The 13512-nt window shown below is 29.7% G+C and overlaps 1 protein-coding gene across 1 annotated transcript in view; it reads left to right on the top strand.

Annotated features, from left to right (window-relative positions):
* Positions 1–354: 354 nt before the first annotated feature.
* LOC119605460 (serine-rich adhesin for platelets) overlaps positions 355–13512 on the top strand; it is a 188941-nt gene continuing 175783 nt past the window's right edge. Inside the window, exon 1 of the mRNA XM_037958599.1 lies at positions 355–366. The gene's annotated coding sequence lies outside the window, so the exon portion shown is untranslated. The remainder of the gene's footprint in view (positions 367–13512) is intronic.

Below are 13512 nucleotides of genomic sequence, written 5' to 3'. Positions count from 1 at the left end.
AAATGGATAGAAAGATAGATGGATGGTTGGATGGTGGTGGTTGACTGTATAAAAGCAGGGAATATATTAATATCTGTGACTAAGTATAAGGTGTCGTCTTCTGTCATAGATAAGCACAGACTAACTAATAAAATGCTGCCATTAGAAAAATTTACGAAAAATTACTTGTGTTGTGGAAGAAATCACAAAAAAAAATCACAAAAATTAAAATATGTTTGTTTGCTCATTAACAATGCTTGAAAAATATTAAAAGAATTTAATGTTTAAACGGAGGGAAATTAAATAATAACTCTATTTTGATTAAATCTTTAGATTTTTTCCATTAACTTATTTCTTTATTTCTTTTCGTTTCAGCATTCATGCAAGGTAAGTACCGGACTGTACTATTACAATGTAATGCAACAGGTAAAAAAAAACGTATTAAATTTTGATAAACTTTAAAAAGTTCTATAACGTTCTTAACAAAACATTCTGGATGTCACATTTAAGCCAATTTTTCGTGCATTGCTTATATTACGAATAACACGAACAATGTTGGTTTCTAAAGCTCCAACATTCCATTAATCGAGGCGTGTTAAATCGATTTTGACTGGACGATTTCTCGAAGTCAAGATATCATCAAATTTTGATTTCATTGTATGGATGATCTCACCAGGATCATTGTCAGGTCAATATTATTATTTATTACCAAAGCTATTAAACTAAAAACAAGGATCATTACTGAAAACAATTTAAGTAGTCAAAAATCTGTTACCGATTTAAAGCGTCAATCTATTTATGATTATTTGTCAGAGTATACTGATCATAAATGTCATAAGCGCAGATTGAGAGTTAACGCTTTCGTAAGTTTTTTTGAGTTAAAAAACACGCATTATATCTGTGTTCAAAGGACCTTAAATCGTATTGTAACTCTTGACGGCCTGTTGCCAGCCAAACAAATTATTTACGCAACCAGTTATTGAATGTTCAGTAGTTGTAATAGCTTCCATTAACTTCAAAATGAAAATTTACTAAGCTGCGATCTAAGTTTATAGATTACTCTTCTCTAACATTTGCCTCATAGATTTTCTGAATATAAAAATCGCATTTAAGTCGATCCGAGAGAATCGCTAGCTTTTTTTGATTTTTATGAATAGGTCAAGAGACGATTGCCCTGAATTCGATTCCAAGAAGAGGGAAAAACTGGTAGAAAAGTACCGAAATTGAAACAATCCGTTGTAAAAAGTGAGCTTACCCACGTTTGTTAACATTTATACAACGGATGTGTATACAATTTGTATGACACCCAGTTATCATTTTGTCAACCACATCGTTGTAATTGCAATAACGCATTGTTGTCATTTTGATTACGCTTTGTGTCATTTCGGCAATGCATCGTTGTGATTTCAATAATGAATCGTTGTCATTTCGACAACGCAACGTTCTATTTGACAACATAGCATTGTCACTTTGGTAACTTTGTGTATTATGTATTTTTTTGAGGTTTTGACAACTATCCGTAAATATTTTGACAACGGATGTTATAGAAAAATTATAAGCACTGTATTTTTTCGCTCTATGTATAAACTAATATCATCGATTTCTTAAAGGAACTATTATAAAGTTTAGGGAACTTTGCCGGTGATGATCTTGAGTCCATAGGATTGTTTCGTTTTGCAACAGAATATCATAGTTTGTAGAAAAATATAAATGTTATGTCTGCAACTATATATTTAATGAATTTTTTAGAACCATCGATTTTTGTGGAGACAGTCTTGCTGATATCTTAGTTAGTTAGTTCGTTTGAAAAGAAGCTGTATGTTAAATCAAATACGAAGAAATACACTTAGGCATCCAGCGGGCTAGTTGTCCCCGCTCCTTTACCAAGCTCTCTGCTGGGAATCGACAGAATAGACAACTAGCTACCAACTCAAACACCTGATATCTAAAGAGTAAAAATCAAGATCAATTTTCACAATAATTAATTTCAGACTCTACACAACTTTTTTCGTAATATTTACGAAAATTTTGTGTATAATACGAAATGTTATTTAATTAAACCTGTTTCTTATTTTACAAAATAAAATAATTTTATTAACATTTTTTTATACTGTACTAAAATGGCACTGTGTCAAATTATAATCATTTTAAAAATTTATTCACAGATTGAACAGACATCGATTAAGTATAAAAATAAGTTGGTCGAGGAGGCAGACTTTTTGAGAAGCAGCTTCTTCTACAGCTTCATATACTATTGATCAAAATAAACTCTGTTTATCACTTTAAATATTTCATTCTTTTAATTCCCTGCAAAAGCACACACATCATGTAACCGGCCCGTACAACAATGTAAAAACATTTTAAATACTAGCTAGTGTTAATTAGACATTTTTTAAACTGATGATTTTTCCAACTAAATAAGAGGCTTAACATTAAAGACATACAAGATAGAGGAAACAAAAAAATGCAAGAAAATGTGTAATAGATTAAAGTGCAATGGATGTGTGTGATTATGGCGGTGTGGTTGATTCTCGGTCGGTCGATGTGTTGATGGCACATTAACATAATTTGTTTTGTTTTTTTTTTTTTCGATTTTTCTTTGCTGTTGTTTTCCAATATTTTCCACTAAAGATTAACTTTCTTTTCAACGATTACAGTTAGTTTTAAACAATTTTTCTTTAGTTTAGCTTTTTATACCCTACAAACATATAAATATTCGTCCTAGACCCACCTTAAAGTATACCAAGTATACCAGCTTAGAATCGTTTTCTGAGTCGATTAAGCTATGTCCGTCCGTCCGTCCGTCCGTCCGTCCGTCTGGCTGGCTGTCCATGTAAACCTTGTGCGCAAGGTACAGGTCGCAATTTTCAAGATAATTGGATGAAATTTGGCACGCACGTTTTGTTTGACCTAAGGACGAAGCCTATTGAAAATGGTTAAAATCGGTCCATTATTTCACCTAGCCCCCATACAACAGAACCCCCCGAAAAGGGCTTCTGAGCTCATAATTATGTTTTACATATAGAGATATATCGATAAAATACGGCACAACTAAGTTTTATAGAAGTCTTGATGACCCTGCCAAATTTCATAAAGATCGGGCCACATTTGACCCTAGCTCCCATACAAAGTCCCCTTCAGAAAATTACTTGAATGTCCCAAATTAGCTTATAAACACAAATATCGCGATGAAATTCAGCACAATAAAATATTATGTCAATATAAATATATTCACAAAATTGTATAGGCCTTGGTCCATATTTGCCCCTAGCCCCCATATAAAGCCTCTTTCAAAAAATTAGTTTTTCATCCATAAATTGCTTAAATGTATCGGAACAAGGGAATATTGAAAATAAATGCTTTATTATGAAAAATAAATCACATTTAATATTCATAACTGGTGTAGGGCATCATATGGTCGGCCACGTCCGACAATAATTTCTTGCTTGTTTCTTCTTGATTTTGAGGTTTTAAAGGCAAATAAGAAAAGTGTTCTTAATCATGGATTTAACTCATTTCTATGAACATAAGTATTTAAGTTTAAAACTTTGTTTAAATTATTTTTATTTAATATTGATGACATTGAAGTTATTTCTTTTCTTTGTTGTTTATGAGTAAATTTCAAAACATTTCTGGTAATTTTAAGTCGTGCTTATAGTTTATGATTTAAAGTTCGAAATTAAATTGTATTGCAATTTCCTATATAAATTTTAACACGTTTAGTATAATTTTCGTCGCTTACTCCAATCTATACATAAACTTGTATTTCATTTGACTTTGATAAAGGTTTGAAAATGTTCATTATAATTTTACGATCATCCCTCGTAGCCATGTGACAATTTTGTATGACAATTTTTTTTCTTAATATTTTTAATGGAATTTTTTCCACAATAATTGCAATTTTAGCATTTTTTTCTAATTATTTCCCCTTCAAAAAAATCTAAATAAATAATTAAGGCCATGAAACTATTCATTTCTATTTTACCAATCATTTAATGGGTTCACAAAGTACTCATAGCTTAGAAGACCAAAAGAGTAAAAAACAACTAAAATAAAAGTCATGAATAAATAAAGTCATTGTCATTTATTAAAAAAAAAAAACTTTTTTGTTTATATTTTTTTTGAGGGCTTGGCATGCATTTAAAATCTTTTGTATTTCTTTATGATTTACATAGATTTTTCTAAATGATACTTGTCTGTGTTTCTCACAAAATTCAAACAAAAGTTCAACAACAAATATGAAACATAATTTGGAATAAGGCCAATTAAATCATAAATTATTACACAATTTATTTAGATTTTTGTTTGTGGTAAAATAGCAAACATTGTACAACATACTCGGGCAGTCACTCACTTATATGCCAAGTACTTTTTGGTTCAAATTGTAATATTAAAGTGACTCAGTTTACCAGACCATTATTTTTTTTACATAATTCTACACCATTTCCAATTGTATTTAAGATATTTTAATCTTTGAAGTCTTATCTTACAAAGATATAGGATAGATCTTAAATAGGATTCAATGTCTTTCCTAATTTTTGTTCTCTAGACTTTGTCATGTTTCCCAAACTCTTTCTGTGTTCAGAACTTTTCAGATAAGTGTTTTAATGAAATCTAATAAGTGATCTCCTCATATGTTTACTTGTAATGATCTTAAGACCATAGGAATTCATGGATTGCAGGCACAAAAAAATGCTATTGGAATTGGTGTAGTTGTAGTGTGTGATTAAGTGTTAAGACCATAGGAATTCATGGATTGCAGGCACAAAAAAATGCTATTGGAAATGGTGTAGTTGTAGTGTGTGATTAAGTGTTTGAGCCATTATGGAAATTCCAAAATAATTTTCACATAATTTTTCTTTTGTGTACATAAGAGTTTATAGATTTTCTATGTTGCACGAATAGATTTTTGAAATATTAATTAATTTATTTGAGACCACTTATGTATATGTGTATGTTAGATTGGAAATATGAGAAAAGTTTTTCTGGCAAATACAATTTTATAATATTACTTTCAAAGTACTATGTTTTTGAAAGTTATTAAGGAAATTTTAAAGGCACAGGGGAGCCATTTGTATTAAGAAAGTTTCATCTCTTTTGACACTTATGTAGAAAATATATTTCTTTAACTTTGAAAGGTTTGTAGAATATAAATCTGGCATTATATGGATGACTCGTCAAAAGAATTGTTCGTCTTTTGAGGTTAAAAACGAATCATGATAATTTCGGATAGCCTGTTCTGAAGAGAAGTGTATCTCAGAGAGAGCATTCTGCAACGATCGAAAGAAATATTAATCAATTTAAACAAGGTCTGGAGTATAAGGAAAAGTGACAAAACTCCCCAACCACTTCTTTAACAGGTGTGATCTCCGGTGGGTTAGTGATTAGTGTTCTAGTCTGTTAGACCGGAGGTTGTAAGTATGAAGCCCAACTGAGGCACTGGCGCAATAGGCACGTTATAGGCCTAGGTGTATTTCTTCGGATTTGATGTAACATACATTAAATGTTTTCATAATGAAATATTGCGCTTTTATGTCTGACCACATATTCTCGAACTAGTTCGGCCAATGACCAATCAGTTGCACTCGGTATAGTTTCCCTGTAATGTTCTGACTTTTCTCACGCTTTTGATCCTACCGAATACAGAGCGTTTCCTTAGCGCCATGCATATTTGGGTTTCGTGTTCATTTGGTTTGTTGGCCGGACTTCTCTTACGCTTCGGCTTATCGTAATGGATTTTTTCGTTGCAAGTAATGAGTCAGTGCTAAAATGGTTTTCTTCCATAGCGTTCAAGCTGCATTTCGGATATGAAAAATCGTACTTCAAGGTCTCTTGTATTCGATTCGAATAGTCCACCTTCCCTGTTTCTGCTGCTCGCAGACAGGTTGAAATTACTGCTTGAGTAGTTCCCAATGAAAGCCCTAGTTGAGTTTGACAATAACCTCTAGGGTGTTATACCTTTTGATCTTGGTCCTTAAACTTCTTTGGCTGGCATGTCAGATATTTGTCTTTTAAGTCAAAATCACCACTTCTGAACCGCACAAACCATTTCCCGCATGTTGAAACTGATAGAACACATTCGTCATAAGCTGCGGCGAGTAATTGGAACACTTCAAATGACACATACATATGTACCCTTCAAAATGACATATCACTTAGTAAAGATAAAAACCTCATTCAAAAAATACACCTGTTCTGAATCCATTATGTCTAAGATATACTAATGGACAATCTGCTGACGAAAACTTAAGGCCTTTTAGTTTAGTTTTCAATTGATCTGAAAATTAAGCATTTAAATTTTTGTAATATGTTAATGAATATTCAAAATATTACAACTTATTTATACTTGACTTATTTGTCAATTAAATGCGGTATTTGGAACATATGTTGCTAAATATTTTCCCATAAATTTTAAAAAATGTTTGCTATAATTCTTACTAATAAAAAGCTGGTAATTCTTACAGTTGACTTATATTTATTCTGCAACAACTTTGCCAACAACTTGGACAAATATCTGCTTAAATAATAAAAAACTATCAGTTATTATAGCCAAGCAACAAGTCGTTTGATTTTTTTTCAAATTGGTTTTAAATTTCGTAACGTGCTAAATTGTTGAAAAATATTTTTTCTTTAAGTCATTGGCACAACTTGTTTGTGAGCAATAGAAAAAAAAATCGAAACTAAAATAATATAAATTGTATTCAAAAAGACACACTTGTTCGTTGAACAACAAACACATTCCAAACATATTATTTTTTTCATATATTTCACATGCATTTATTATTTCTGTTTAAAATTTTTTTCCAACTTATAACTCCTTCCTTTAGCAATAAAATCTTAAACAGAAAAAAACTCACATTATTTATAAATGATCATAGAAGTGATTGGTGTTGAATAATATAAATGTTTTGTATACAAATTTTGCAAGTTACGCTGAAAGAAATGTAAAGGTGAAACTCAGGAAATAATGAAAATTTTTTCCTGCTTTGGGACAACTCAGTTTGTTGCGCTGCGTATAGTTAAGGTTGCAGTAACCAAGTTTTGATGAAGGCATTAATAAAGGATTGAAATTTATTTTAAAATTAAATTTAAATTTTTTCTCTCACTGTAATTCTTGACTTACGTTGAGAAAGCTATAAATATTTTTCTTTATAATATTTTTTTTATTTCCACACAAAAAACCTGTTTGTGTTTAAGCTCACAAATATTTTCAATATTATCTTAGATGGATTACAAACAAATATTTGAAAAAAAAACACTTGCAAATAAGAAAACGATTTTTTTTTAAATTACAACTGCCAACAACACATTCTCAAAAGACACACTTGTCTTGGGTCTTTGGGAACAAAACCTACTTAAAAAAGTAGCACCAAGTACAAGTATTTGGTTAACTTTTAAAATTTATAGCATTTTTTTCGAGTTCATATTCATAACAAAATTTACAGGTCAGTAAATTGTCTTAAAAATTAGTTTATTTTGTTACAAGATAAATTATTTGTAAGGTGATAAATCATAAGAAAATATTGGATAATAATGGAAATTGATGCTGATTTACGTGATGAAAAACAAAATATCGTATATTAAAACCCCGGTCAACTGGCCGAAACCCTTTCGTTCGATAGGACCATGAGGGTCTTATCTATTATGATTTGCTTAATGCACAGGGGACTTGTATTTAATGCAATTGATTCATTTGAAGCGAGCATGGTCCACAATATGTTGCCAGACATAAAGGCGTAATTATTCCATCATGACGAGTGGGCCACATGTCTCAATACCTGTTAAAAACCATTTAGAAAATAGTTGGGAAGTTTTGCCTCACCCACCTTATAGTCCAAACATTATTTCTTTCGATCGATGCAGAACATCAAAAGCGGGTATCCGGAATAGGCTTGATTCGTTTATTCGGCATTTTTTATAGCTATACCCAGTGTGCTTTGCAACCCTAAAAGCAATATTTACAAATAAAAATCCCACTTTACGATTTTGAAGATTCTAACTACAATAGTTTTCCTGATTTATATTATGTTACATATGAGAGATGTCAAGCAAATTATTGCAAGTTCGCCAATTTCTATCTATCTATGAAAAATTTTAATAATATAAGAGTTTCCAAGATACATATATTCATATATGTTGTGCCAAGCCACCTATTGAAAGTCCACCCGTTCTTGATGTAAAATTTTAAGATTCTAGCTCTAATAGTTTCTCAGATATACGAATTTTTCTATTTGATTCATGTGGGGGCTTCAAGCTCCCAGATGAAAGTCCGCACTTTTTACTCCAAAATGTTGAGACGAATATTAAAGTAATTTGTGCAAAATTTTAAGAATCAAGTTCTATTAGTTTCCCAGATAAACGAAATTGTATATTTAATTAATATGGGAGGTGTCAAGATTCTTCAAGTAAAATTTGAAGATTCTAGTTCCAATAGTTTCTCAGATATACTAATTTTTCTATTTAATTCATATGAAAGTCCGCTTTTTTACTCCAAAATGTTCAGATGAAAGTTCTTTGTGCAAAATTAGAAGAATTTAGTTACATTAGTTTCTCAGATAAACGAATTTTTATATTTAATTAATACGGGAGGTGTCGCTCCCCTCATGGGTAGTCCGCCAATTTATTACCGAAAATGTTTAAATGGATGTTAAAGTTATTCGTGCAAAATTTTTGTATTCAATTTATATGGGAGATGCCACGCCCCCTAATGTTAGTCCGCCTACTTTTTGTCCTAAATAATCATATTGACACTAAAGTGGCTCCGACAAAATTTGAGGACTCTAACATATAACATATTATCTCAAATATACAGATTTAATATTTACTTCCTCGCCCACTTGGAATTTTAAAATAAAAAGTAGCCTATTACCTATTCCAGACATACAGGTATATGCTGTGAAAATTTGAAGAAAATCGGTTCAGCCGTTAAGTAGTCTATAACGTTCAAACATACCAACATACAAACAAACATACATTCATTTATATATATATATATATATATATATATATATATATATATATATATATATATATATATATATATATATATATATATATATATATATATATATATATATATATATATATATATATATAGTTTTGCAGTGATATTATTTAACGAATATATTTTTTTTTTAATTTCTTCAAATATTCGATCAAATATTGCCGAATAATCGATTAATTTGAAGTAATGTTGACGGAAAATTGTAATTATATAAGATATCTTATTTTTTTTAAGTTTAAGGTTAATTATTCCATTAAATTTATTCGATTATCCGATTAAAATTATTCGAATAATCGATTCAAATTTTATTAAAATCATAGAAAATTACAAAGAATGCAATTTTTACTACCTATTTGATTAATCTAAAATTTTATTTGACTTATTCGTATAAACAATTTTATACAAAAATTGTATCAAAATGTTTGATGTCTTAATAATTCTTATTTATAGTTTATAATATTTGTTTTTATATATTTCATTTATTAATTTAACATAATTCCAAATAAAAACAATACATTTTACACCCACCTTTTTTCTAATGGAGCATATTTTTTTGCAATAAATTCTTTGGGTTAAAAAAACCATTAAAATAATAATAATCGTAAAAACTCTATACTTCATATTAATAACATTTGAAATATAAAAAAATAAACGTTTTTTAACCATTTTAATTAACACCTTTTATGGAATTTACACCAAATCAAAATAGTAAAAATAAAAATATACAACTCATTTTACACACCTACAAGCGGGCCTGGACAAAACAATGTGTAATAAAAAAACGCGCCAAATTTTAAACAACAAAACAAAACGGCTTTTAAAAACTCATAACACCAGAGAAGGAAAATGTATTGCGCATAATTTACGTTCCGAAATAGACATAACATATATATATATAAGGTTTTACTACTAATATTTCTTATAGAAAGGTGAGTCCAACAGACCCTTTAGCGATCTAGGTGTATTTTTCGGATTGGTAATATACATTCTCGTTTCGGCGTAACCTAATCTATAAAATGATGTTTTCAATAGTAAAAATCTGTCTTAAAATAACTCAAACATATATAAAGTTTATCTGATTCACTGATACAAGATTAGGATCAATAAGTTATAATATATGGAACTTCAGAAAGTTGAAAAAAAACCTTTAGACAGATGCTATCTAACCACCAAGAATATGGCATTTTTTTGAAAACGGACGGACAGAATGTCGTACCTTTGCTCTGTAGCTATAAATTTGTTCAAATCGATGTTTTCGACTTCAGAGGCCACATATCTATTTGGGCACCGACGAGACGGCCAAAACTTCTTACTTTCTTTTGGAAAGCAATTAGTGTTTTCTAAAGTTGATCAATCGTAAAGCGACTCGATTTGATCAGCGGAAGAATTATAAGGAACTGTTGGTCTATATTTGGAATAAAGAGCATTTATCGTTATTCGTTCGAATAATCATTTCTCGATCCATCGAATACTAAATTTGTAGTGAACTTTTTTTTTTTTTATTCGACCAAAGTGCAACTCTAATAATTTCACATTCTAATTTTTCCATGCCTGTCACAGAATTTGCATAATTACGTAAAAAATTTCTTTTTCGCAAAAAACACATGAAGAATAGTTTAATAATAACGAGCAGTATAAGAAAACAAAAAAATTTACAGTCGACTAACTCTCAAATAAAACAAGTAAGAATTTATAGTCGGGCATGATCGACCCTACACCAGTGATTATGTTAAAAATTTTGATTGTTTTTTTTTTTTTAAATAAAGTATTTAATTGAATTTTTACCTTAATTCAGAAATATTTTAATAATTTGTTGACAAAAAAGGGATTTTATAAAAGAGGAGTTATATGGGAACAGGGGTTAATATGGTCCTATCCTTATAAATTTTAGTAGAGGGATTTTCGTCTTTATCAGTTATTTATGCAGAATATCATCGTGATATTAGTGTTTAAAAGTGAATTTTGACCATCAAGTCAAGGGACTTTGTATGGGGGATAGGGTCAAATGAGGTCCGATCATTACGAAGATCAGCAATATCATTAAGACTTATATAAAACAAAGTTTTGCCGATTTGATATAAGACATAACATATTTATGAACTCAAAAGCCATTTTCGGGTTTACGGTTGAATGGGGGCTATACGAAATAATAGACCTATTTTAACCATTTTCAATAGGCTAATTTTATCAGATTATCTTGAAAATTGCAATCTGTAGAGTGCGGACAGACAGACATAGCTAAATTGGCTCAGATCGGATTCTGAGCCGATTGGTATACTTTAAGGTGGATGTAAGACCAATATTTTTGGTCAATCAGCACAAACGCATAATACTCTCCCCACTATAGTGGTGTAGGGTATAAAACATTTTTACGAAATTTAAAATGAACCGAAAACCAAAGAAAAAAACTGCGTGGGAATTATAATTGTTTTAATTTTTTTTCGCGAAAAAAAAACATGATAAATTTTGGACATAAAAATGTTGGTATTTTTATTAAGACTGAAATGAATTGTTGTTGAAAACCACAATTGAAATGTATTGCAATTGACATAGATTTTTGTGTTTGAACAAAAAACTTTAACCTAGTTATTTAAGAGGTTCTATCAATTTTATGAATTTTATGATTTTAGGCAAATGATAAAAATTTGAGTTGATATCAAGAGCGATTAAGAATTTTTTGTATATCGGGTGTTTTGTGTTTTCTTTGGGAGGTGAAAAGAGTTTTAAATTAGCAAAATTATGATCTCTAAATATTAAAATAACGTTGCCTTTGGTCTTCTCGTATTCATTTTAGCATCATTTCAAAATATTTTCTTTAATTTATTTTAATTCGTAATGCTGACACTATAATAATACAATTTTCATTAACATTACAGTGTCTGTTATTTTTTTTATATTTCTCTGTTAATTTGAGGCTGCCTTTGGAAAAGAAACTCAATATTTGATTTCTGGAAATATAAAACTTTTGTTTTAATTTTGTTTAAATAGTGCTGAAGGCATAATAAGTATGTGTGGATTTAGAACTTTTTATTATTTTGTAGCTGTAATATGAAATTTTACAAAACACGCAAAAACTCACATACTTATTTGAATATTATATTACAAAACACATGAGTACTTGAAAACGCTTTTTACTGGGTTTCTACATATGAAGTGTATTAAATCTCGTATATACTCATCTATTCAATTTCAGTTTTTTTATAATCATCCTAAACAAATATGGGGTTTAGTGATTTTGTTATTCTGAAACACTTCCCAATTTATGGCGTGGTCCCTCAAAAATTTATTTATTTTGTTCGCCAATCACTTTGTGCGTTGAAAATACTTTAAATACACATTGTTTGGTATTGGAATGGGTGTTATCAGTCCACGATTTTACCTACCGTCCTCTAGAAATCATAACTGAAATTATTTCGGATATCGGAGGGTACTCCATATGGTGCCTTGGCTGAAAATAGCAACATAACAATGAAATTTGATCTAATGAAGTTTTCTAATGATCAAAATCTCTAGATGAATTAAAGGGTCGTTCCAGAATTGACCCTATCCCCCCTACACAGTTTAGCCAATATTTGACCCAAACCTTTATAAAAGCTCTTCTTACGACACTCATATTAATATCGATATGCTATAATACAATTCAAAATGAATGTAGTGAATTGAGAATTGAAAAAATCGCATTATAGTGACCTAAACTCAAATATAGGCCCAACATCCGAGATTGATGTTCGAATATAACCTCTTACAGTGGACGTCCACTAGTACGAATTATATAGTGTCAGGCCCTTTCGTAATACCGAAAAATTCGTATTATTGAACAACACATTTTGTATGTTTAAATTCAAATAATACACATAAAATATTGGATTTTATTTATTTTTGTTTTATTTTTCATGAAAAATTACATAACGGAACAAAATATAATAAATGTGTATTATTTTAAATAAATTTCTTGTACGTAAACAGGCATAAAAGGGACATATTTACGTATATGAATTGTTAATTTTGAAAGTATCGTGAGTCCAATGGTTGAAATGAGATATATGTAGAAGGTTTTAAATTTTAATGTTTTTAAAAAGTTGTGTGCCAAAGACAATTTGCAATTTACCTATGTGTTCTAAAATGTATTAAAATGTTCAGATTACATAAAACTTTTATTAGAAACTTGAATGGAATATACCACAATTCTCTAATTTATAATTTTCTCTTAAAAATTAGAATAGTTATCCTTAAACCCATTGTTTGGAATGTGGAGTCACACTACTTTCAAAATTAACAGTTCATACATACATATGTATATAAATATCATTTTACTTATTAAAAAATCCATCATTTAACATCGATGTTTATTACATTGTAAAATGATTCTTACGGCTTTTTCAATAACAGCGCTTTTGAGGCTTCAATATTGTTCTCAGCAGAGTTATTGTCGGGAACTAATAAAATACTTTCCTCATTGGCGTTATCATCCAATTTAATTTCTTCTCTTGGGTCATCAAAATTCCAATAAAATAAATTAATAACACTAA

This window comes from Lucilia sericata, unplaced genomic scaffold (assembly GCF_015586225.1).
Source record: "Lucilia sericata isolate MDLA Ls3-8-SP2 unplaced genomic scaffold, ASM1558622v1 Contig000015F_arrow, whole genome shotgun sequence".
Classification (NCBI taxonomy): Eukaryota; Metazoa; Arthropoda; class Insecta; order Diptera; family Calliphoridae; genus Lucilia; species Lucilia sericata.
The sequence above is the reverse complement of the archived record's forward strand: the minus strand, read 5'-3'. Positions and strand labels throughout refer to the sequence as shown.